Raw genomic sequence first — 22,009 nt, forward strand, 5'->3', positions numbered from 1 at the left:
CAGCCATAACTCCAGATCTGCATTCCTCTTCTCTTGTCCTATCTAGATACTGTGGAGTACTTGATTTTGTTGTGTTTGCTATTCCAGTGACTGCCTTTACCCCTCACCGCTCTGTCATTTCAAAGCACAGTCCATTGCTCCCCACGTATTTTCTGCACCTGTGGTAAAGATCTCTATAGGACAGCTCCTGTTTTATTCCCCAACCTGCAGGAGCCTGTTAAAGAAGGAAACTTATACTATGTTCCCTTTCAGGAAAGCTTTATTCTTCTCTGTGCTTGTTAAATGTCTTTTCAGTTGTGAAGCTAGCATCCTTTTCGGCAGCACAGCCTCACCTTCTCCTGAGACAATTTATTATCAGGTGCATTGAAGGCAGCTCCTGAGAGGTTCCTGCTGACTCAACCTACAACTAAATACACCTTTACTTAAAATTGCAAGAGGGGCTCAAATGCTGTGGGAGGTGGAAGCAGTGGATGCCAAGGACTGGGACTCTGGGAAAAAGCCACGGTGGAGGAGGAGAAACACTGAAGGTTGGTCTTGCTGCTATTATTTAAGTTAACAGCAAAGGTAAGGCCAAGAGTGAGGGCAGGCTTAACCCTGCTATTGTACTTTACGTTGCCAGTAAGGGAGGTGGCTGAACGTCCTGCTGCTTGCACACAGGTCTTGTGCAAGGACGCATCTGGAGACAGGACCCATCTGCATCAGACCTCTCTCCTGGGGACAGTGCTTGTGTGACTTCCTGGACACCATAAAGTTGCCAGAAACATGAAGGTACTTCAGAAATGGGCAGGACTGATGAAAGGTCTGCAGGGAAAGGCCCAGAAGGAGGAGTAAAAGGGAGACTTGCCTGTCTGCAAGAACTTGGGAGGAGACAGGAGGTTATTAAGGGTTCCCTCGTGGTTTCACTGGGAGGAAGGGAATGAAATCAAGCAAGAAAAATTGTGTCTGAACATCAGGAAATGCTTTCTGTCACAGAGATGTATTAGTCTGGGGAATTGCCTCCTTAGGCATGGGGTGAGGACATGGTTGCTCAAGACATACTCAGCAGGCCTCCAAGTTCGAAGGGAAATGTCCTGCTGAGGAGTCAACGTCTCAGTGCTGTGCCAGATCAGGACTGTCCCAACACCACTGTCACTAACCCAATGTGTTGGTCTCATTTGGAAGGTGCTGCTGGGTGCTTTGTGCACCCATGGGACCTCGAGGTGTCTGGTTACACGGGTTGGGAGGGAGGCCAACCCCTTTGTGGTGTTCAACCCCAAGCTGCTGCATCCTCCTCCCATGGGTGGACCCCTAGATGGCTCTCATCTCGCCTGCTCAGATACCAGTGGTGTGGGAGATGGGCAAGAGGACGAGGGATCCTCTGGGATCTGGGGCATCCTACACAGTTGTCTACACCAATGCCCCTGCATTGGAGGGAGGTCACAGCTAGCTGGGGCACCTCCTTGGGTGTGAACCCACCTCCAGCAGTGGTCTCCAAGTGTTGGTGTGACTACCAGGCCACTCTGCATTTCCCACCAGGTTTCTCCTGTGGGCTGTTGGCTGTAGGGCTTCCTGTCTTTTCTTTGCCTTCCCTCACTCACCAGCCCAGCCTCTTGGGCTTACTTTGGCCACGAGTGATCGTGTCCCCAGGGCAGACCACCCTTACCAAACTGGTGGGTTCCTACAGAAATGCTGCCTGCAGCAGTCAGCAGCACCATTTCTCCAGCAGATACATCTGTTTGCCAAATAAGACCTATTCGTGGCCTTTCTCTTATCTATCTTTTAATCTTCTGCAGCAGCTCCTCTCGTCTCTGCTTCTCCCAGAGTTACATTGTTGCCATGGTTACCGCTTTATCTATGAGATACATTTTTTTCCTACATAGTACAGACTGAAATTCCCGAGCTTCACCCTCCATAGAGAACTGCCTCCCTCTAAAGTGGCACTAATTGAGCATGAAATGCTATGCAGCTAAATTACACCATAATTTATTTGGCGTTAAATGATTTAAGCAGTGGCTCAGGAGTGCTGGGAACAAGAATCACTCCCCTCTTCCCACCCTCTTCACCTCCTCACTCTGCTGCCTGCACTGCAGCCAGGAGTGTGCTGCAGTCAGTGCATTGCATCCTCTAAAGAAGAACCAGCCCGAACAGGGCAGCCAGTGTTTCACAGTGTGATTTTTTGGGCAGAGCCAACAGCTTGTTGAACACTCATTGAAGAACCTATAATTGCAGCCCGATTGCTCCTAAGAGCGCTGATTTTCAACTGGGAACCCATCTGGAAGCTGCTGTGTACGGGATGTCACCAGCACCCTGAAGGGAGCTTGGTGATTTTAGCCTGCTAGACTGTGGTTGGGTGGATGGGGGCTTTTCTTCATTGGAAAGAGAGAACTTTGGTGCAGACAGTTTGGCCACTTTGAGACTATTTGCCAGACCATATCATGTTGGCTATTTCTTCACTCCCAGACTACAGATCCTTTCCTCCAGCCTGATAAATGCCCTCCAAAGCTGTAGAAGAGGAGGTCTCTTACATTACTGCTTCTTTATGGTAAGGAGATGCATGTTGTCCCTAAACAATATAGGAAATCTCTTGCTCTCCATTCTAATACACTTTTGAAGAAAAATCTGAAGATTTCACTTTGAAAATGCAAAACTCAGATGTTCAGAACCTTCAGAAATATTTTTAGTGTCTTTTCGGACTGAAGCTATTTGGTAAAATTGATAAAAGTATCAGAACTACCCCCATCAGCCCAAGGAGTATTTTTAGAAGGAAAAGAGGAAAAGCTTCATTCATTCATTCAAAAAAAGTCACCTGCTTCAACTCAGAATGGAGGTAATTTCAGCATTGTATAAGAGACTCTGGGAGACATGCATTCTTCTAAGGAAGGAAGAAAGGAAGGAAAAAGTGCCAGCAGGATGACAGGTACAGAGATATCAAGCAGCTTCCAGGTTCCTTTTTTTTATCTTTTTTTTCTTAAAGTGTATGAGGACTAGGGTTAAATAGGACTTCTTCAAGCCAAAGAGTAATTGGGGAAAAGGAGCAGCCAGCCCGTAGAAGTGGAAGCAGTGCTCCATGGACTAGCAGATTAGGACTCTTCAGACTCTGTAAAGCCTGGGTGATGATTAAAGAGGGGCAGAGTAGGAGTCCAGCGAGTCTAAAATAGCATAGAAAAGATGAGTGCGGATGGATGCTTTTCTGCCTTTTCTGAGAAAGCAGCACATAAAACTAGAAGGAAGCAGATTCAAGAGAAACAAAGGAATTTGGCTTTTCATATATGAAGGTTAACCTGCGTAACTTCTCGCCACAGGATGTTGAGGGTGGTAAAAGTTTATAAGGTTATAAAAAATGCCTGGATTATTTCACAGAGAGATAATTCACCAAAATCTGCTTAATCTGCCTAAATAGTGTTTTGTTGCCGTCTTGAAGAAGGTTCTCAGGCAAAATCATGATGTATTGGTCCTGGCTTGATACACACCCTTGAGGACCTTGTAGTGCTGGGACAGATTATTTAGGGTGATTTTTGATTTGACTCGATGTGGTCTTCCGGTCCTGTCTCAGGTGATTCTGATCCAGTGGGAAGGGACTATGGAGGTATCTGAGCTCCTTTCATTGGTGCGGGCATTGACAGCATGCCAGACCTCCTCCCAGACTGTGCAACCTCTTTCTGATAGAACAACATTCCAGCAGAAGCAATCCATTTATCCAAATAAAAGTGTTTCATTTAAAAGTGTTGCCTTTGGGACAAAACTTGTTTTGAGGAAAAAGGAAAAAAAGAAAGAATAAAAGAAGAGGATGAGCACTTTGATAAGGTTGAAACGCTTCATTTGGGTCTTTCTGGAGTGAGGTTTTTCAAGATTACTTCTTCCCCTGTTTCAGAAAGGGAAATGCATTGTAAAACCAAATGAAAAACGAAAAAAATAGAAACTGAAGCAGAACCCTTTGAGTCATCCCCACATCTTTTCTTTTTCCCCTGCTGTTTTCCTTCAAGAAGACGGTTAAATCTCCCTGGCTTTTGTTCCATTCTGGAACGGAAAACCTCTTAAAATCACTGAACTTCCCCCAGCTTCTCACACAACCACTTCCCCACACTTTGGAACGACCTCTGTGGTGGAAAGCCAAGATATTGAACCCAGGTCACCTCCTGACTCTCCAGCTGCCCCAGATAATCCTCCTAGCCCACGCTGAGCTCTGCTAAAAAAGGCAGAAAGCTGGTACAAAACTCACCCATCCACTACTAGGCAGAAAGAGAAAATGCTGGGCTCCTCGGCTGCCAGTTGAATGCCTTTTGCTGCCATGAATTTCCCTGAAGACAAGGTTTGCCATTGGAGATGCAGCAGGCAGTAGCAGCCATGCCTGCTCTGCATGTCTGGGAGCAGGGCACAGACCAAGCAGGGACCTCAGAACACATGTGTCCACCCCACCACAACACCAGCACCCACTGAGACCAGCTCTCCATCACTCCTGGAATGATCTTCAGGCTTGATTCTCTACCATCAGCCTGTGCACAATAATAATGCACTTTCCCAATCCCTAGGTTGACCAGGTTGCCTCTGTGCTGGTGGCAGGCAGGCAAAGGACCACAGTTGTTGCTGCCATCCAGCTTTGTGAACTGAAGGAAGATGTTTGTTTGTTCTCCTCATCTTTTCTACAGCATTTGGGAGCCCTTCGAGGCAATGTTTTTCACTCTGTCCTGCCTCCTTCCTTGAGGTGTTTCCCAGCGTACAGAAGTCCTTTAGCACCTCACCAAGTGACGCTGCACTGCTGGCTAACACACAAAATCCCTGCCAGCAAATAAATAATTACTTAAGAGAAGCTAGGCTCAGAATTGGGCTTAGACAAACAAGACATTTTTTTTCTTTTTTTTTTTTCTAAGCTTGCTTTAAGAATACAGTTGAAAAATATTTTTGCCCCAGAAGTAAAGCTTTGGGTTAACTTAAAAGGTGAAAAGCATTCTTCTGGCTCAAAGAAAGCCTCGTTTCCTTTTAAACCTTCTCAACATTTCCTAATGCAACCTCTGCAAAAAAAAAATCCAGTTTTCTTGTGGAAAATGTCAAAATGCAATTTTAGCGCTTGTAGGAAGGGCTTATTTCTGACTGAAGCAGCATCATCTCTAACCCAAATTAATTGCAAAATTGGCACAAGGTTTCAAAATGTGATCATCACACCAAACTGCAAAAGGTTTCACCCAAAGGGTGTCATTTCCTTGCATTCCCATGGCCACGGAGGTGTCATGCAGGCGGTTGTGATGCTTCCATGAAAATGGAGGAAGAAGAACAGAGAGCTGTGAGTTGCAGTGCTCTGGGGCTTTTTTAAGCAAAATAACAATTTTTTGAGAGTGGAAGTCCAGCCCTGGCAGAACAGATGTTGTAACTTATCACATTTATGGTAGAAACTTGAGGGCCAAGAGGGAATTCAAAGAGCAAATAGTTAACAGCATAAACCCAAATAACGAGAAATATATAACGTGTATCAGAAGATTGAAGGGAGTTGATTGGTCTGAGGGAGCAGCAGGGGGTAGAAAGGAGCAATTAAAGAGCAGCAGGAGGAAGAGGAGGCGAAGGAGGGCATTGCTGAGGAGCCAAGTGATTCCTTTAAATCTACAGGGGTAAAAGTACATAATGTCTCATTAAAATCAGCTGCTGTCCTGGAGGACCCGAGTGTAACACACACATTATCCATCTTTTAGAAATGTCATGATGAGCTGAGGGCAGGGTGATAGGGCACTGAGCTCTGCTCTAAGAAACTGTCCCAAACTTTGTTAATTCAGTGGGTGTGTCCTTGTGCCTTTCCAGGATGCTGAAAAAAAGCCAGAAGTCAGAGCTCTGACTCTAAGTTGAGTTGAGGTTGCCTATCTGAGTTGAAATTCTGGGAGACAGGGAGTCCATACATGCACTGCACAATAGAATGGAAAGGAGAGACACACACCCTTGCAAATTCCCCATGTTGCCTTACTAGCAGCTCACAGTGGCTAAAGTCTCTTGAATTTCAGCTTGCTGGCTCCCACCCTTTTCTCCCCCTTAAATGCTTTTGTTGATGTGATAAATTGTTTGCCAGCTAAACTATTACTTATCAGATTGTTTGTTAGCCTCTTTATCAGCTGAGCTGAACAGGGGCTTGTTTATATGAGGCTAAAGCTGTGTGAGAGGCTGCAGAGCCCAATGGAGCCGTGCAGGAGAGGATGGCTAAAAGAGAGTGTCAGGGTGCAAAACTGCCTCTGGCAACCAAAGTGCAAGGTTTGCTAACCACGGGAGCTGGTAATTAACCACGGGTACCATCCTGTCAGCCCCAGTCAGTGGTTTGCTCAGATCTAGTATTCATTGCACGCTATATCCTACGATAAGAGGAGAATGTATTGTGGAGCTTTAATAAAGGCTGTTGCTCGTAACACTGCTTACTGAAGTCTTTCATCTTCCCTCTAATTAATTCATGCTAATTTCCTTGCCAGTTGGATGCATCAATCTGTAGTCTAAAATAGAATACTGGCTTGTTTGTAGAGTTCAGCATGTTGCAAAATATAGCTGTCCTATCAGAAAAAATTGCAAAAACTGAAAGATCTGAACGGGATCTTACAGATGTGAGGTGTTGTGCAGCACGGGTTGGAGAAATGCAGTGCTGCACCAGGGCCCCACATCTGTGTTCCCTCTGTAGGATCAGTCCCAACAACTCAGAGACCCCAGTGGAAAACCCCTTCAGTAACAGGATCTTTCCACTCTGTGCAAATCTACCTTTGCTTTTATCAACATCAAGATGGGAGACTATATGCTCCTTTACCTGGAGTCACTCCTGAGTGTCATTATTAAAACAAGTTTTATCAGAAGATGTCTTTTCTTTGGGTTGGAATCTGGGGGGGTTGGAACATCTTAGGTTTCACCTAATCCAGCACAACCCCTGGGGCACTGGGGAAACAGTATGGCTGGGATTGCCTTTAGGCTGCTTCCCACCAGCACGACAGCATCTCAGTTCCTGGTGCAGCTTATGGGATATAGGGTCACAGCTGAGAGGGCTGAAAAGGACGCAGAGAGCAATCAGTCATCTCCCTCCCCAAAACTAGACTTTCTCCAAACCTTCCGGCAGATATGTTGTTCTCAAAGATTCCCCAAAATAGCAAGCCTACTTCCCTCCAGACAGTCAGCAAACACTTAATTCTTGTCACTTTGATTTACTTGTATCTTGCTTGAAATCCCCTTCCTGCAGTTTAAACCTGTTTCTCCTTTCCTGTCCAATGGCTAGGGATCATTCCCACCCTCTCTGCAGCCTCAGAACTATTCTCCTGCCTCTATACAGCCTGTTCCTCCTCACAGACGCAGGCTTTCTGTTTCTTTCTACAGGTCATGTTGGGTGACACAGGTAGACGTTCAGACACAAACATAAGAGAAGCAGACACCCAAAAGATACATGCACATGGGCTTGCACACCCATGCTTGTGTGCTTCCAAGCACACACACACTGAGTCCAGCCTTCTTTGCAAGCATGCTTTGCAAGCCACCTATTGCTCACAGCACCAGCAGCAACACAAGTCTCTGAGCTGTCCGAAAAATAACCAGCTCTCCCAAAGCCCCAAGTGCCATGGGCTGTGCAGCCCTTGTGGAAAATCCCCTTAGCATTCAAGAGGGAAAAAAATCAGTGAAAACAGTTGTAAAAGTCTCCCAACTCCTCACCTTCATATGTGGCTGGCTGACCAGCAGAAAGACAGCAAGGAGAGTGTCCATGCACCCTGAGGCATTATAATACAAAGGGTAAATTCCAGAGAATCAAAAGAAATTTTGCTAGAAATGTGGCGTGCAAAGAGGTACTGCAAATTCCAGCTGGTTTGAATTTTCTCTGTATTTATAAAAAATAAATTGATACTTTATTACCTAATCAAAGTAGCTACTCATGCGTTTTCACTTCCCCCTCCCTCTTCAAATTTAGCACGGGTGTTTCAGATGCTAATATAGAGCTTGCAAGAGAACAAGAGAGCCTTTCTGTAAGTCTTTTTTTAAGACGTCTTAGAGGATGCTTAATAAAGAGGCAGCGTGGGGTGGTGTCTGGGTCAAGGGCTCAACAATCAGGATACTTGGATTGCTTCCCAGCCCTGGCAAAGCTCCAGAGCAAATGCTCCATTGCTCCATGACTCAGTTTCCCCTTCTACAAAGTGAGATCCTAAGACTACCCTTTCCTGTGCCTTAATAGTGCTTGAAGTGCTGTCAGAGACCTAAAAATTGTCCCTGGTGATGTTACCACCCCTCCACCCCCCATCCAACCAACCACTGCAGCATGTCTCCTGCACCACTGACCGTTGCAGCCCCAGCCCAAGGCAGAGCCCAGGCTCTCTGGTCAATTTCTGCTGTAAAAAGAACCTGCTCAACAACTTACAGCCATTTTGGCCAGCAGTGTGTGGAAACCCCAGGACTCCCTGGATGCACCTTGAAGCCAGGATGGGGATGCAGGTTCAGCTCCTTACACAGGTTTGCTGACACTGTACCACCAGCTTCCAAGGACAGATCTACCCCAGATTTTAGCAACTAGGCAGCAAAAAAGACTTCAGCTTTGCTGGCATTGTCTATATGAAAAAAGGAAACAGTGAAAGGGCGTGATGAATTCTGCTTTTACTCACAGATTCCATTAGTGGCTAGGTGCCACTGACGGTGGGGTGGGCAGTCATGTTTCCTTTCCATGTAAGCAAATATGGTGGACAGCAAAATTTGTTTTCAGTTTTGGCATAATTTTCAGCAGACTGTTCCCGATCCTGTTTGGAGTAGCTGCACATTTTGGTGAAAAGGAAAACCTGACAAAATAGGAAATAAACCTTTTTTTCTAGCAAAAATAACAATTTGCCTCTCAAATCCTGTGTTCAGTTTTGGGCCCCTCACTACAAGGACATCAAGGTGCTGGAACGTGTCCAGAGAAGGGCAATGGAGCTGGTGAAGGGTCTGGAGAAAAGGTCCTGTGAGGAGCAGCTGAGGGAGCTGGGGTGTTTAGTCTGGAGAAGAGGAGGCTGAGGGGAGACCTTATCGCTCCCTACAGCTGCCTGAAAGGAGGTTGTAGCAAGGCAGGGGTCAGTCTCTTCTCCCTAGTAACAAGCGATAGGACGAGAGGAAATGACCTCCAGCTGCATCAGGGGAGGTTTAGACTGGATATTAGGAAAAATTTCCAAATTTTGTCAAGGATTGTAACAAGCTCCCCAGGGAAGTGGTGGAGTCACCATCCATCAGGGTATTTAAAAGTTATGTAGATGTTGTGCTTAGGGACATGGTTTAGTGGTGGACTTGGCTGTGCTGGGTTAGCAGTTGGACTTGATGATCTTAAAGGTCTTTTCCAACCTAAATGATTCTATGATTCTGTAAAAAAAATTTGCACAAAAGTAAAGATAAACACTTGTGTTTTGTCTAGCTTCACATGTAAAACCAACATGAGAGGAGCTCCAGGATCAGGTGTTTTTATTGCCAGTTATGTTCTTCGCACCACTTTCACAGGAGCAGATGGTGGCATCAACCTGGGACCAGCACCCTGCATCACCAGCCCCAAGCACACAGTCCCCCACACACCCCAACATGCACAGCTGCAGACAGAGTCTGGGTCCAGCAACTGGCATTCCCAGAAAGACATTTTGGTGAATTTCAGTTTGGATTGTATGAGGAAAAAGTAGAGGATCACCCCTGCACAAGGGAAGGAAAACCTGCAACAACTCTGAAAGGAGCTTTGAGATAAGCCAATACTGAGAGTGGGCTTCTGTCCCTTTGCAGGAACAAGGTGGGATGGGAAGTGTCCACAATGCTTACATGTTAGAACAAAGTCCTGTTCTGTAAAACAGAGCATGGAAGGAAAGTGTCCTTCCCACCTACATGCCAAAACACTTTCATCCTCACGCATTTCTCCCTTTAACATTACTGGTTGGTGTACCATAGTCTCTCTTTGCCTCATACAATGCTGGGTCTATGAGGATCTACCCACCCCAGTGCCCTTCAAACCACTGCCACCAACTTGTGCACACAGCTATTCCAGCACAGTCACAACCACAGCCCAGCACAGGACTGTGCTAATTGCAATGCACAATTAGGACAGAAACTTAGAGCATCAGCTAGGTAGCTGGGAATTGTCCCCCTTCAGCAGACTTCTCTGGATAAATTCTGATTTGTTTCTCTTGTCTTTGTGTGAGTTATTTGATGTAGGAGGACACACAAGGCAATGAAAGAGGAGGGACTTTTTTGAAGCACATGCTTTGCCATGATGCTCAGAGTTACACTGATACCAGACTTGTGATCTGGAAGAAAACTCCTCCTATGGTATATAGACAGGACGCTGGTGGACTTGATGGCCAGGTCCTGGACAGGAGACGAGACCGCAGCATCTCTTCATCCCGCATCACAGCACAGTGTTCATTCTGCTGGACAGCACTGTCTGCAGAGTTACCTGAGTACCACCCAGGAAATATAATGAGAAAGAGCAATTCATAGAGCAGCCTGTGACATTGCTTTGACCACATTTTGGGATCTGCAAGGAGGCCAAGAAGAAACATCCCCAAGACCATACAAGATGTCTTCATGGCATGCAATGAGCTTAGGGGAAAGCTGGCTTTAATATCTGTGAAAGTCCCCATATAGCCACATATTTTCAGTCCTATCAAATATATGGGATGGGGAGAGACTGTTATGCCATCATATAGAAAGCAAACTTAAATTGATGGGGATCAAGTGATTTGGTGAAGCCATGTGAGAAACCTGTACATCGACTGGAGTTATGATCTGGTTGCTGGACCTCAGCTCCATCAATGACTTGAGTTTTCATGGCTCTGCATGACAGACCAGACATGTGTCTAGCTGATGGGGAGGAGAGGACAGGGGACAGGCATCAGGTACAGACAGACCCTTCCTTAAGAAGTCAGGAAAAGACCAAAACACCCCTTAATAATTCCAGGTTTTCTTTCCAATCCTGTCAACTCACGAAGCAAGTTGAACACTTTCAACATCCAGCTGAGCTTTGCATTTCATCTCACATTGAATCTGCTGTCTGGAGACATTTTTTTTGCTTTCATTTATTTCAAAGTCCGGGCCTAAGACATGGGTGTGATTTTTCCAGTAGGTGCCTGCATGGCAGGGGAAGAGGAACTCAGTCAGTGACTCAGCTTCTTACTAACAAGGGAAAATTAAAACCTAACGTGACTTCATGCAACCAAACGCAGTGAAACAGGCCCTTGATCTAATCAGCGCTTTCTGAAGGAATTAAATGCCAATCTATTTTAAAATGCATTTCACTGAGACTTAATGAGGGCAATGGGGAAAAATCAATTGGTCGTGTAATTTGGAATTTCAATAATATAAACAATAAATGCTAATTAGGAACATTCTTATTAATGTCATAAAATTCTTGGACAGATTGTAGTCACGTAATTAAAGTTTGATGAAGCTGCTTGAAGAGTTTGAGGCCTGACAGCAGTTGCTGGGGTATGGACAGGGAGTGGGATGAAGGGAACCTGTGCTTGAGGCTAGATTACTGCAGGGAGCCAACAGGTTCTGGGAGGGATGGAAAGCCCGAAGAAACAGGACTACCCCAAGGTCGCTGAGATTCTCCAGAGCTGTACAGAGACAAGGACATGAACCTGAGCATCCCTCATTTGTATCAACAGGGTTACCAGAGTTTATTCCACATCCTGTATGGTCACCATTAACACAGGATAGGCATCTTCTCTCCTGGTATGTGTCTAAAAATTGCTGGTGTGAATGTGAGCTGTCACCAAGATTTGGGGTCCAGCAGCCCTTCTTAGAGCAAAGCCAACTTCTCCAAGGGTCGTGGGATGTCCTTTCAGTAAGCCAACATCTGTGCTCTTGCTGCGTAAGAGGAATGAGCTCTAAGTAAGACAATTCACTTTTAATGTCTAAAGGGAGGTGAGGCTATCTAGCACTGCTAAGGAATAACTCGTTTCCTTCTGAAATGCATGGATAAAATGCATGAATAGAATGTGTGAATAGAAACCTCTGCAGCAAAAATGTGCACTCCTGCAGCAAAGCCCCCTGTTGTAGCAGATCTCTCAGCAAATCCCAGCCCCTTGCCTGGAGGCACAGTCATTTCTACATAGAGCATCAAAGGGCATGGATCAAACTGTGCAGAGCAAGATGAACACATCCAGAATAGGATCCTCATGCAATTGGCTTAGATAATGTTTGCATGTAGGTGGCTTAAGGAAGGCAAGCAGTTCTACACTTCACAGCTCTGACTATCCCATCTCGTCATGGATTTTCCTAGAAGCTCTTTGTCTAATGCAACTAGAAGAGTAAAAATCAACAGTTTGAAAAAAAAATTTATAGGTATCAGTATTTATTGTTTCAAAATTTTAAGCAAGAGATACTCTTCCCACCTACTCCCCTGGTTTTTATGTTCCCTTGAAAATGGTGGTTTTCCAAGTTTGGGGGATTAACATGACTTTTTCTTGCACTACCCCCCTCATACTATTACTCTTTCCCTCTTTCTACTTTCTTCTTCCACATGAAGGAAAAGGAGATGAGGAAACTGAAAAAATTTCAAGACTGACTAAACTGGGATTTAATTTATTAATGTGGTACTGCAAAGAAAAAATGTTGAAACAGCTTTTGGAAACTTCCAGGAAATACAGAGTTGCTGAAAAGTTTGGACTTTTCTTCTCCCAGAAATATTTTCTGTTCTCAGCCAGGTCTCCCAGTGCAATCTCCACTGCAGTTTCCCTTCGCTATAAGGAACATTTCTTTACTCATCCCCTAGCACAGGCAGTAACCGGCTGCTTCTCACACCCACAGCCCTTGTGTACAGGGTACCACTGCGGCTGGCTCCCATGGGCTCAGTTTGGCTTCTCTGATGCTGAAAAGGCACCTCCGATGGTAGTTGGTCTGCTATCCCAAAGTAAGACTTCTTCCTGCTAACTTGCTGTTTGTGCTCAACATATATATTTAGCCTTGCAGTTGGGTTTGCAGGACATGGCAGCAAAAGAGCTGCAGAGAGAGGTGGCAGCTCATTCTGGGTTCAGTTTGTCTTTTTGCTGTTGCCCCAGAAAGTGGAAGGGAGCTGCAATTTCTTCATTTCCATCAGGAGCCGTTCCTGTCCTGAGGTGTCACTCCCTGTAATTAGTCATTTTTCTCCCCTGCTATGGGAGCAAAACAAAACTAATCACCTGTGAGCAGCAGGCACCCCACTCTGGAAAGAAAAACGGGTGACACCAGTCTTTTACCCCTGCCCCCATCTCAGCTCCCTGCCTTCAGGACTGAGTTAAGGGACCAAAGTGTGCAGAATTGGTACCATGTGCTCCCACTGCCTTCCCGGAGATTAGCCCCATATGGGGAGAGAGCTGCGTTCCCCTCCATTTGGGATGGGGGTTGATCTAAATGTATAGCAGGCATTCTTCAAATATATGTGACAGCCCAGGAGATAGACTTCAAATGTCATCAAAACTGGCCCCATCTCATTGATCTTTGAAATATACAGCCTGGCTTATTATGTTGTAAATATACTTTTAATACACAATATTATAGTCTTAAAATATGTTCCTACCTGACTGTAGACTCTACATTTCCTTACAACTGGTTTCTTTGGCTGTATTTTAAATGTACAGCGTATGGTCCAAGGTCAGTTCACCATTAACCCTGTGAATTGCCCCACAGATTTAGGGTCAGATGCTGCATGGGCTATAGAACAAGGACAGTAACCGTGCAGCTTCCTGCCAAAGAAGGCACTGAAAGCAGCAGCTCATCAGGATCCAAAGCCTGGTCGACGGGCTTTTGGTCTTGTCCAGGGTTATTTGTACAGGTAGTAAAACATCAAGTGTTTTCAATCTTAGGAAGAATGCATTTTAGGAAGGTCTTTGCACTTCATGCTTTAGGCATCAGTGGGAAACTGTAGGGTTTATCTGTCAGCTGTAGTCTCATGTCTTCCTCCAAATTGTCTACTAATGGCCATATAATCCCAGACTGCCCTCCAGTTTGAGTCAATGTGATATATGGTCTCAAGGCTGGAAGGATCCAACTGACAGCCCGTGGGCAATGCATCGCTTAATCCTTTGAATATATTTTTCCAGACCAATTATTGAAGCCAGTTAAGATTGTTGGGAACAGGCACATGGCAGATTTTTCTCCCAGATAGTTTGAGATATTAGTGGCATGATGCTGTTTGAAATTTGATTTTTGGTAAGTAATAAATTATTTTGTAAAAGAACATGTTGCAGAAACTAGGCTGGGATCAGGCAATCGCCACCAGCTTTGGTTTAAATTCAAATAATTGTAGGCAATAACAACAGGTGTACAATTAAGATTTCTGAAGACAAACATTATGACATGAAGGGATCTCTGTGGGGTAGCCGAATGCATTGAACAGGGCAATGCCTGAATCTAGTTAAATGGGTTGTATATGCCATCTAGAATTTTCTTGCATAGAAAACAGAAATCTCAGGGGGAAAGGCTCTGAGGTAGTAGGATTAATCCAATCTCTGAATAGGAATGCATAGAAAGTATATAAGAATTGGGAAAAAAAGACTATATCAACAGAACAGCCTCCGTTGCACAGGTCAGAAAGCAAGGCAAAAATAAGTGGAGCACAAGTTCCTAGGTGCTTTAAAAATTCCAGAGATGGAGAGAAATTTTCTTTTCAGCTAAGATTCCTGGAGTTCTGCTGAAATTCTGCAAGAATTAGCTGCCACAGTCACCAAGACTGGAGGCAGATAGCACAACAAATATGGGCTACAAATTGATGTGGCTGTGATGGGATCAACCTCTCAACTTCCTGCCATCCTTCATTGAATCGATATATAATCCTATTGTCACATTAACAGAGTAATTTTGCATGACATTTTCTTACTTCCTGTTAATAAGGGGGAAATCAGAGTTGAAGAAAGCACTGTGCAGCTGTTTGTATTTCTCTCGTATTCTGCTGTCCTTTGGAAAGGAGCGAGCTTATGGAATTGACAATGCCTGGTGCTCAAATGCACCAACCAGTCCGCATGGGCAAAATGACACTGGTTAAAAATAGCTCTTTATTGAAAATGTGAGGTTCTTTCATATACCTTGACGTTTTGCAGGTCTTGCAGGTATTTTCTTCTGGGTGTGCCTGATTCTACCTCACAGTGGGTCAGGGAAAAGCGCAGCATGCTCAGGGTGCATGACGCTGTGGGAGCCCTGGAATGGGGTTGCAGCAGGGAAGGACCATTCCTCAAGGGCCACTTGACCAGAGATTTAGCAACCACTTGTCTTTACCATGGGTAACCAGGAAAGGCCAAAGAGGAAGGTGAGAACCATTGTCAGGATGTGAGATTGGAGAAAACTTGATGCCTTGCCGAACTGTGCTTTCACACTTTTCTGCATAAAGGTGAAGTTGAGAAAGCGCTTTCTTTGCAATGATACATGATATTCCCCTGTATCATTTGACCCTCAGAGCTGGATCTTCTTTAGAAGAAAAACATCAAAAGCTAATGTCTTCAGAATCCAAATCACACAAGCCGGTGAGACTGCAAGTAGAAATGCACCTTCCTTCTGCACTTGATGTCACTCTACCACGCATTCCTGTCCTTAATCCAGTGGCCAACCTAAATCAGCCCCAGACTCAGCAGCAGATACTGTGCATGACGTTGTCTTGCAAGAAATAGATCTAAACACTTCTCTTCCCCCTCTCCTTAAAATCCTAGTATAGCTCAGCTAAGCATGCTCGGAGGTGATCCTTCAATTGCTATTTTTTTTGTACATGATTTCCCCAGCCCACCCCCAACAAAAGCTCAGCTTCTTGGGAATGAAAATGCCAAGTAGGTTAGGAAAGGGCTTTTCTAGCCTTGTTAGTTGCCAAGAAGAAAAATACATTTTAAAAAGCCATAAAAGTGTAATTCTCCCCTACACACATTCCAATAAATCAAAGATAGCTAAAAGGATTTTGTTCAGTGAAAGAAAAATCATCATTTCTTGCCCTATACATAGTGCGAAAGTTTTAGTCTGAACAGAGAAATTTTTCAGAGAATTATGATCATGTGAAACCAAAGGGTTAGAAAGAAAAGCTCAATGTAACCCAAGCACTGGCTTTTGCTATTATGAAAGCTATAATGTATGAAACACTACAGATCTATGGGAAATATATTCCTTTCCATGAGAGGAATTGTCAGAGCCCAGTGCCTATGAACCAAGATTGATTACACAGAAACTGTTTTTCCAGTTGACATTTATTTTGTGGAGATATTAATGGGGAAACAATTTCTTTTCCCTGCAGTTCAGCCTGAGGTCATTCCCCAAGTCTCTTATCAGCCCATCTGAATGTATCTAATACATGCATTTGAGACATGAACTATGGTAGGTATATTTGGGGAACCGTGGCGAACCAAGATTTCAACCTTATTTTAAACTACCATAATTGAGTGAAAAAGTGTTTCCTGGGCATTGACTTTATCAGCGTTCCCCTAATCTCTGAGCAGTACCTGAAGGACCACTACACATCTGTACTTGTGCTGTCTGTGCCTACAGAAGTTCTTTTAATTGTCCTCAGGAATCTCTGCTCTCCTTAATAAAGCAAGAAACCTCTAGAAGATCTGATTGGGAAGAAGGTCATGAGCGTGTGTATGAACATTTTTGCAGCAGCTGCCTAGTTTGCAGGCAGCCTGTGCTTGCCATACTGATCTGAGCACCAGGACTTTCATTACAAAGGACGCAAAGCAAGCATGATGACTCCTCTAGGCTGGCAGCAGATTTATCTTCAATGGTTAAAGCAGACTTCTTCAGAGGTCTCCTCAACCACAGCAGGAAAGGTAAAATACTTCGCTACTAGCTGAAGTGAGCCTAGGTGGACAGTGGCTGAGGTATGGGTACGAGTCATATCCAGCCATGCCTACTGCAGGAGGGATCATCACAGCCGATGTGGGGGATCCGAGTAACTCTGAGACCCAACACAAATTTAATAACATTATATCCTAGAAAGGTTATTGAAAATATCAGTTTTGTCTCCTCTTTCTCTGTCATCCAGGCTCCTGGGAATTTCTTTGTACTATAAACTCTGTAGTTTACAGTCCTGAGATCTGACTGTACCAGAACCATCAGAAATCTGCTTTTATAGACAAGCAGTGAGAAGGGGCATGCAGCATGATACAAGAATGACCTCCCATCTGACACAGAGAGTAAGACTCATCCCACCTGTTTTGGGCCGTGTTAATGTTATTGTTCTGATCTACACTGTAGCTGCTCTCTGTTCCTTTCATAGCCATTGGAGAGAAACAGGTGTCTCCAGGGAATGAGGAACATCATTCTTTTTCATACAAGGCTGTTAGACAGACAGGGTGACTCTGCATCAAAAGATGTTTCAGAGACAAGCGACATCCCAGATGACAAGTGCAAATTAGATGCTGAGCTTTCAGGTAGCTGCATCTGGTGGAGAAAAGTCACACATTAGGAGCTACTTGTTCTTGCAGCCCTCCAGGAGGGCTTAGGAAGATGTGTCTGGCTTCCATGGCTAAAGCATGGAAGCTTCTGAGACCTGGATGGTCTTTTTCTATCATCAGTCTGTGCTGTGGTGCCCACCCCATGCAAGGCAGCTGTGAAGCAATAGCTTGCAGTGAAAGAAATAACCCAAACATCAGAGCTACTTCTTCCAAAATCTTTTTCCTATAGGTTAGTTCTCAGATGAGATGGGGTTTATACCTCTGCTCTGCCCAGGCATAACCAGCCACTGATGGGGAGAGATAAGGGGTCAGAAAGAAATAACCGATGAGCCCAACAGATGAGCTCTGCCACAGTCTCCCACTGCTGGGGTTTCTTGCCCTGTGACCAGCTCCTGTGGACTGTCCTGGCACAGAGGCTCAATGGCTAGGGTAGAGAGTTTGAGGCAGTCATTGTAAGCAGCGCCTGCCCTGGCCAGACCTCTTATTCTCTGCCACAAGACACCAGGGCAGCTGGACAAGTTTGGTCATCCGGCAACTGGTGGTGGACCTTGCTGACTGGGATCTTGGAGAAAACAGTTGGCCTGGGTTACTCCACAGCTGAACACCCATATCTTTTAAAAGGGAAGGGAAGAGAAGAAAATAGCCCAGTATTGCTCTATATACAGGAAAAATGGAGGCAAGTAAAGCTCACAAATCCCAGGAGAACCAGACAGCACCCATCTTTCTTCAGATGTAAGCAAGAACCCAGAGGATGCTGCTCAGAGGCTCTCTGCCTGGAGACAGGTTGTGGTGAGGTGACAGCACCCAGGTCCCATCCAGGGTGTCCTGCAAGGCATTCCTTGCCAGTAAGATGGGGTCAAAATGAGGATGTGCTAACAGACCTCAGAGGGGGAGAGTTCAGGTCCAAAACATGGCAGAGAGAGGGGAATGGATGTGTTTTGACAAGCCATCCTGTGATTCCTTGATTACAGCTGCTACTTTGGAGGAAGAGAGATGCGGAGCATTTTCTGCTTTCTGTACAGAGGGGGCTTGAGGACGTTCAGCTGCTTATTGCTGCTGCTAGGCTGCATGGATAAGCAGCAGCCTCCAGCCCCCAGAGAGGCTGAGCCAGCCCTAAATCCACTTCAAAGCAGAAAAGAACATTATGGCCTGTGCGTGAGGGTCTTAGCTTCTCACACGGCTCTTCCACTCTGGTTTTATGGCGTGAAGCACAGAGCCCTTATGACAGCAGTTCAGCTGCATTTTTCTTGGCGAGCTCATTCCCATTGGACATCATTCACGCGCTCTTTGGAGTGGAAACGAAAGGGAGCGAGAAGTGGCCCCCTTGAAGTTCTGCTCAGCTGGGCTGCTCATGTTCCTGAAAAACACATCTACCTTTTTATAACTCCCTGAGCTCACATTCAGGGAGCCTGGCTTGCTGTTTTTGCATGCGGTGTGTGGAGGAGGTGTGCATCCATGTTTGATGATGGGAAAGGTGTGTTTGCAGTTTGCACTCCTGCAGGCAAGTGGGGAAAAGAGAGGTGGGTGAAGGGGCTGCTTTACAATATGCATGCATGTGCTGAAAGAGATGGGAAGCAGAGCCACATGAAAGGAGGGAGAGAGATGAAGACAACATGGGAGGAGGGTTATTCCAAAGCCAGATCCAGGAAGTACCCATTCCTGCCCCTACTGCCCTCTCCCTCTTCCAGCCAGTCCCACCACATGCAGCTTTTCCATGCAAACAGGACTGATGTGGGGACAGCCTGCAGCACAGGACTCCGGCAGGACTGGGTGCCCACGGAGATGTGGCAGCGTCCAGTCCCCCACATGATCCACCTGTCTGTCTCTAGGCACAGCTCTTCTTCCTGCCCTGTTTTTATGGAAAGTCACATTGCACTGAGAAACCAAGCTCGGGATAAAAATAAGTGTTAAAAGAGAAATATTCTATTATTAGCCTATACTTTGGTCATCAATAGCTAATTTGGTTGAGTTTTTATTCCAAGAGGTGTTCCAGCCAGACTGACTCCCAGACACCCAGCCCATCAACATGTCTATCCTTCCCTGTGGTGAACCGTCTTCTGGATTCTTGAAATAGGATTGGATGAAGCTTGGAGAAATGATTCTGCAGGAAAACATCCTGCCCCAGTACTGGAAGCACATGAGGTAATATGCTTTTGCCAGGCCTCATTTTTGTGGTTCTAAGATGATATCAATATTACCAGCAAATATTTGCCTTGCACTGAAGGGCTCAGATGAGAGCGATGCAAATGTCAACCCATTGCACTTCCCTGTTTGCGTTTCAAGCTGACATCCCAGGGTGGAGCAATCTGGCTTTAGGGCTGCAACAGGGCAGCAGAAGAGAGCAGAGCAATTTTGTGTCACCTCAGAGCCCTTCTGCCCAGTAGCACTCATTTTCACATCCCTCCCTGCTGCAACTCTCCTAGCAATTTGATGAACCTGATGAACACAGAGATCATTTGCCTGCAACTGGAATGTGGCTACCTCCGGAGACCACACGAAGCAGCTGCTTCACTGCCTAGATCCATTCCCCACCATCGCTGAAAAGAGGCAGGGAGAGAAGGTGATGCATCCAAGTGGATTTCCAGGGAGAATTTATTGAGGCAGGATGCAATTATCCAGCTGGAAGTATTCCATGACACAGACGAAGCCAGCAGTCTGCACTGAGACCCCATCACCCAACAGCCCCTTTGACTTCAACAAGGCTATTGGCATGAGAGCGGATGGCTGGGGCCTAATCCTTCCACTTTTATGATCCTGTTCAAAGATAACAATAAAGCACTTGAAGCCTGGTGAGGTGTGGGGAAAAGGAGAACACAGACCATCCCGCTTGCTTTCCCTGAAAGCTCCCATTTGATTAACGCACATGCTGCACATACGCTGGAAAAAAGATTATCAAGTCCATGCACAGCATCAAATCTCTTTTGCCCCTTTCTTCTTCAGTGTTAATGCCATCCGCAGGCCCAGGGTTCCCCCCAACTCATTGATCCACGGATTCCTGATAGTGCTTCCATCAGGAGCAAGAGCCTGAGGGTAAGGGAAACACAAGGGCACGGTCGTGTGCATTGCAGTGTAACCAGTCTCCGCTCTCCAGCTGAGAAAGTGCACACCAGTTTACCCTTCCCCATTCACAATAAGCCTGGGCACCCCCACATCATAACCCAGTCCAAAAGGCCCCACGATTCACTTTCTCTTCAACAGTTTGGGAACCGACTTAGGCAAAACTGAAGCAGGACCTGATCTCCCCTGTGCCTGTTCACATGAAATATGAACATAATTGGCCATAATTTTGAAAGATTTGCTCTAGGCTGCTAAATGACATGCTAACTCTGACTTGCTGAAGTTGGAAGAGATCTCTGGAGATCACCTAGTCCAAATCCTGGGCTCAGGGCAGGGTCAGCTAGAGCAGCTCATCTCTGTATTGATGAGGGAAATGTAAGAAACTGGAGCAAAGAGAGTGATTTCCTGAATGGTGGCTAATTAAAAGAGAAACGTTTGGCAGGGGAGTGGTGAGGCGGTGCATTTGTCATTCTGAAAAAAAAAGTGCGGGACGTAAAAATCTGCATTGTCAAAAGAGTTTTTTCCAAGACCTCTTCAGGGCTGGGAGTTCTTTCTTCAAAATTACTTTGCTATCCAAGAAACTGAGCAAGCAAGAGAAAAATTAAAAAATAAGAAACTGAAACCCAAAATGTTTCCTGAAATGTTGTAAAAAAGGTCAATATGAAATATTTACTTTGCTCCAAATCAATTTTTTTCTGGGGTCACGGTGTCGGGTGCATTTATCAAGGTTTTGACATCTCTTCTCAGTGCAGACAGGAAAACATGACACAATCTCGACAGTTTTCCCAAGACAGGGAAAATGGTTTGTATCCATTTGTAACCAAGCCCCTAAATCCCAGTTCTGCTGCCCACATTTTAAAAAGGACATGGAAAATTTGAGAGAGACCAGAGAAAAGCAAAGAATAATTTAAGCAATGGACAAATATATCTCAGACTGAGAGATTTAAATCACCAAACCTATTCAGCAGATCAAAAAGAAGATGAAGAGGTGACTGGATAATAGTGTCTAAGCACTTTCAGAAGAAGCTACGAGTACCAAAGAGATCTTTAATCTACCACTGAAAGCTGTAAGAAAGCAGCCCTGTTGGAAGTTAGAGCTAGATGAATTCATGTAAGAAAGAAAGTGATCGATTAAATGCTGGTGAGGTGAAAGGTGGATCCTCCACCCGTGGCAGACAGCAGCACATGCCCAGACAGATGTTTCCTGGATTAGGTCAGGAGCAACGGGGTACTTGTTGTGCAGAGGGCATGCTGCATAGTGGATCCCACTCAGATCCTAAATTTGCTTGCCTCTGGGAGCCCTAATTAATGAACTGGATGCGTGTAGATGTAAGACAGTTTAGGTGGGGTAGGTAGTAATTCAGACAAGCTCTCTGTACTCCTTCCTTGCTTTGCTTCAATCTTCACTTTCTTCAGCTCCTATTTGCACAACTAAATCCCTGGTGAACCTGAAGCATAAGGGCTGACAATCTGCAAATGGACTGTGTGTATGAGGAGAGAGGAAACAATTCTTCAGAGAAACATGTGTTTAGCATGGGACCTTTAGGCTGATTTCCTAAGGAAAAAAGACAGGATCTGTTTGTATGTTTTTAAATGCTTTTGCTAATTTTATCCAAATCAGACACAGGTAT

Source organism: Phalacrocorax aristotelis, chromosome Z (genome assembly GCF_949628215.1).
Source record: "Phalacrocorax aristotelis chromosome Z, bGulAri2.1, whole genome shotgun sequence".
In the NCBI taxonomy this organism is placed as follows: Eukaryota; Metazoa; Chordata; class Aves; order Suliformes; family Phalacrocoracidae; genus Phalacrocorax; species Phalacrocorax aristotelis.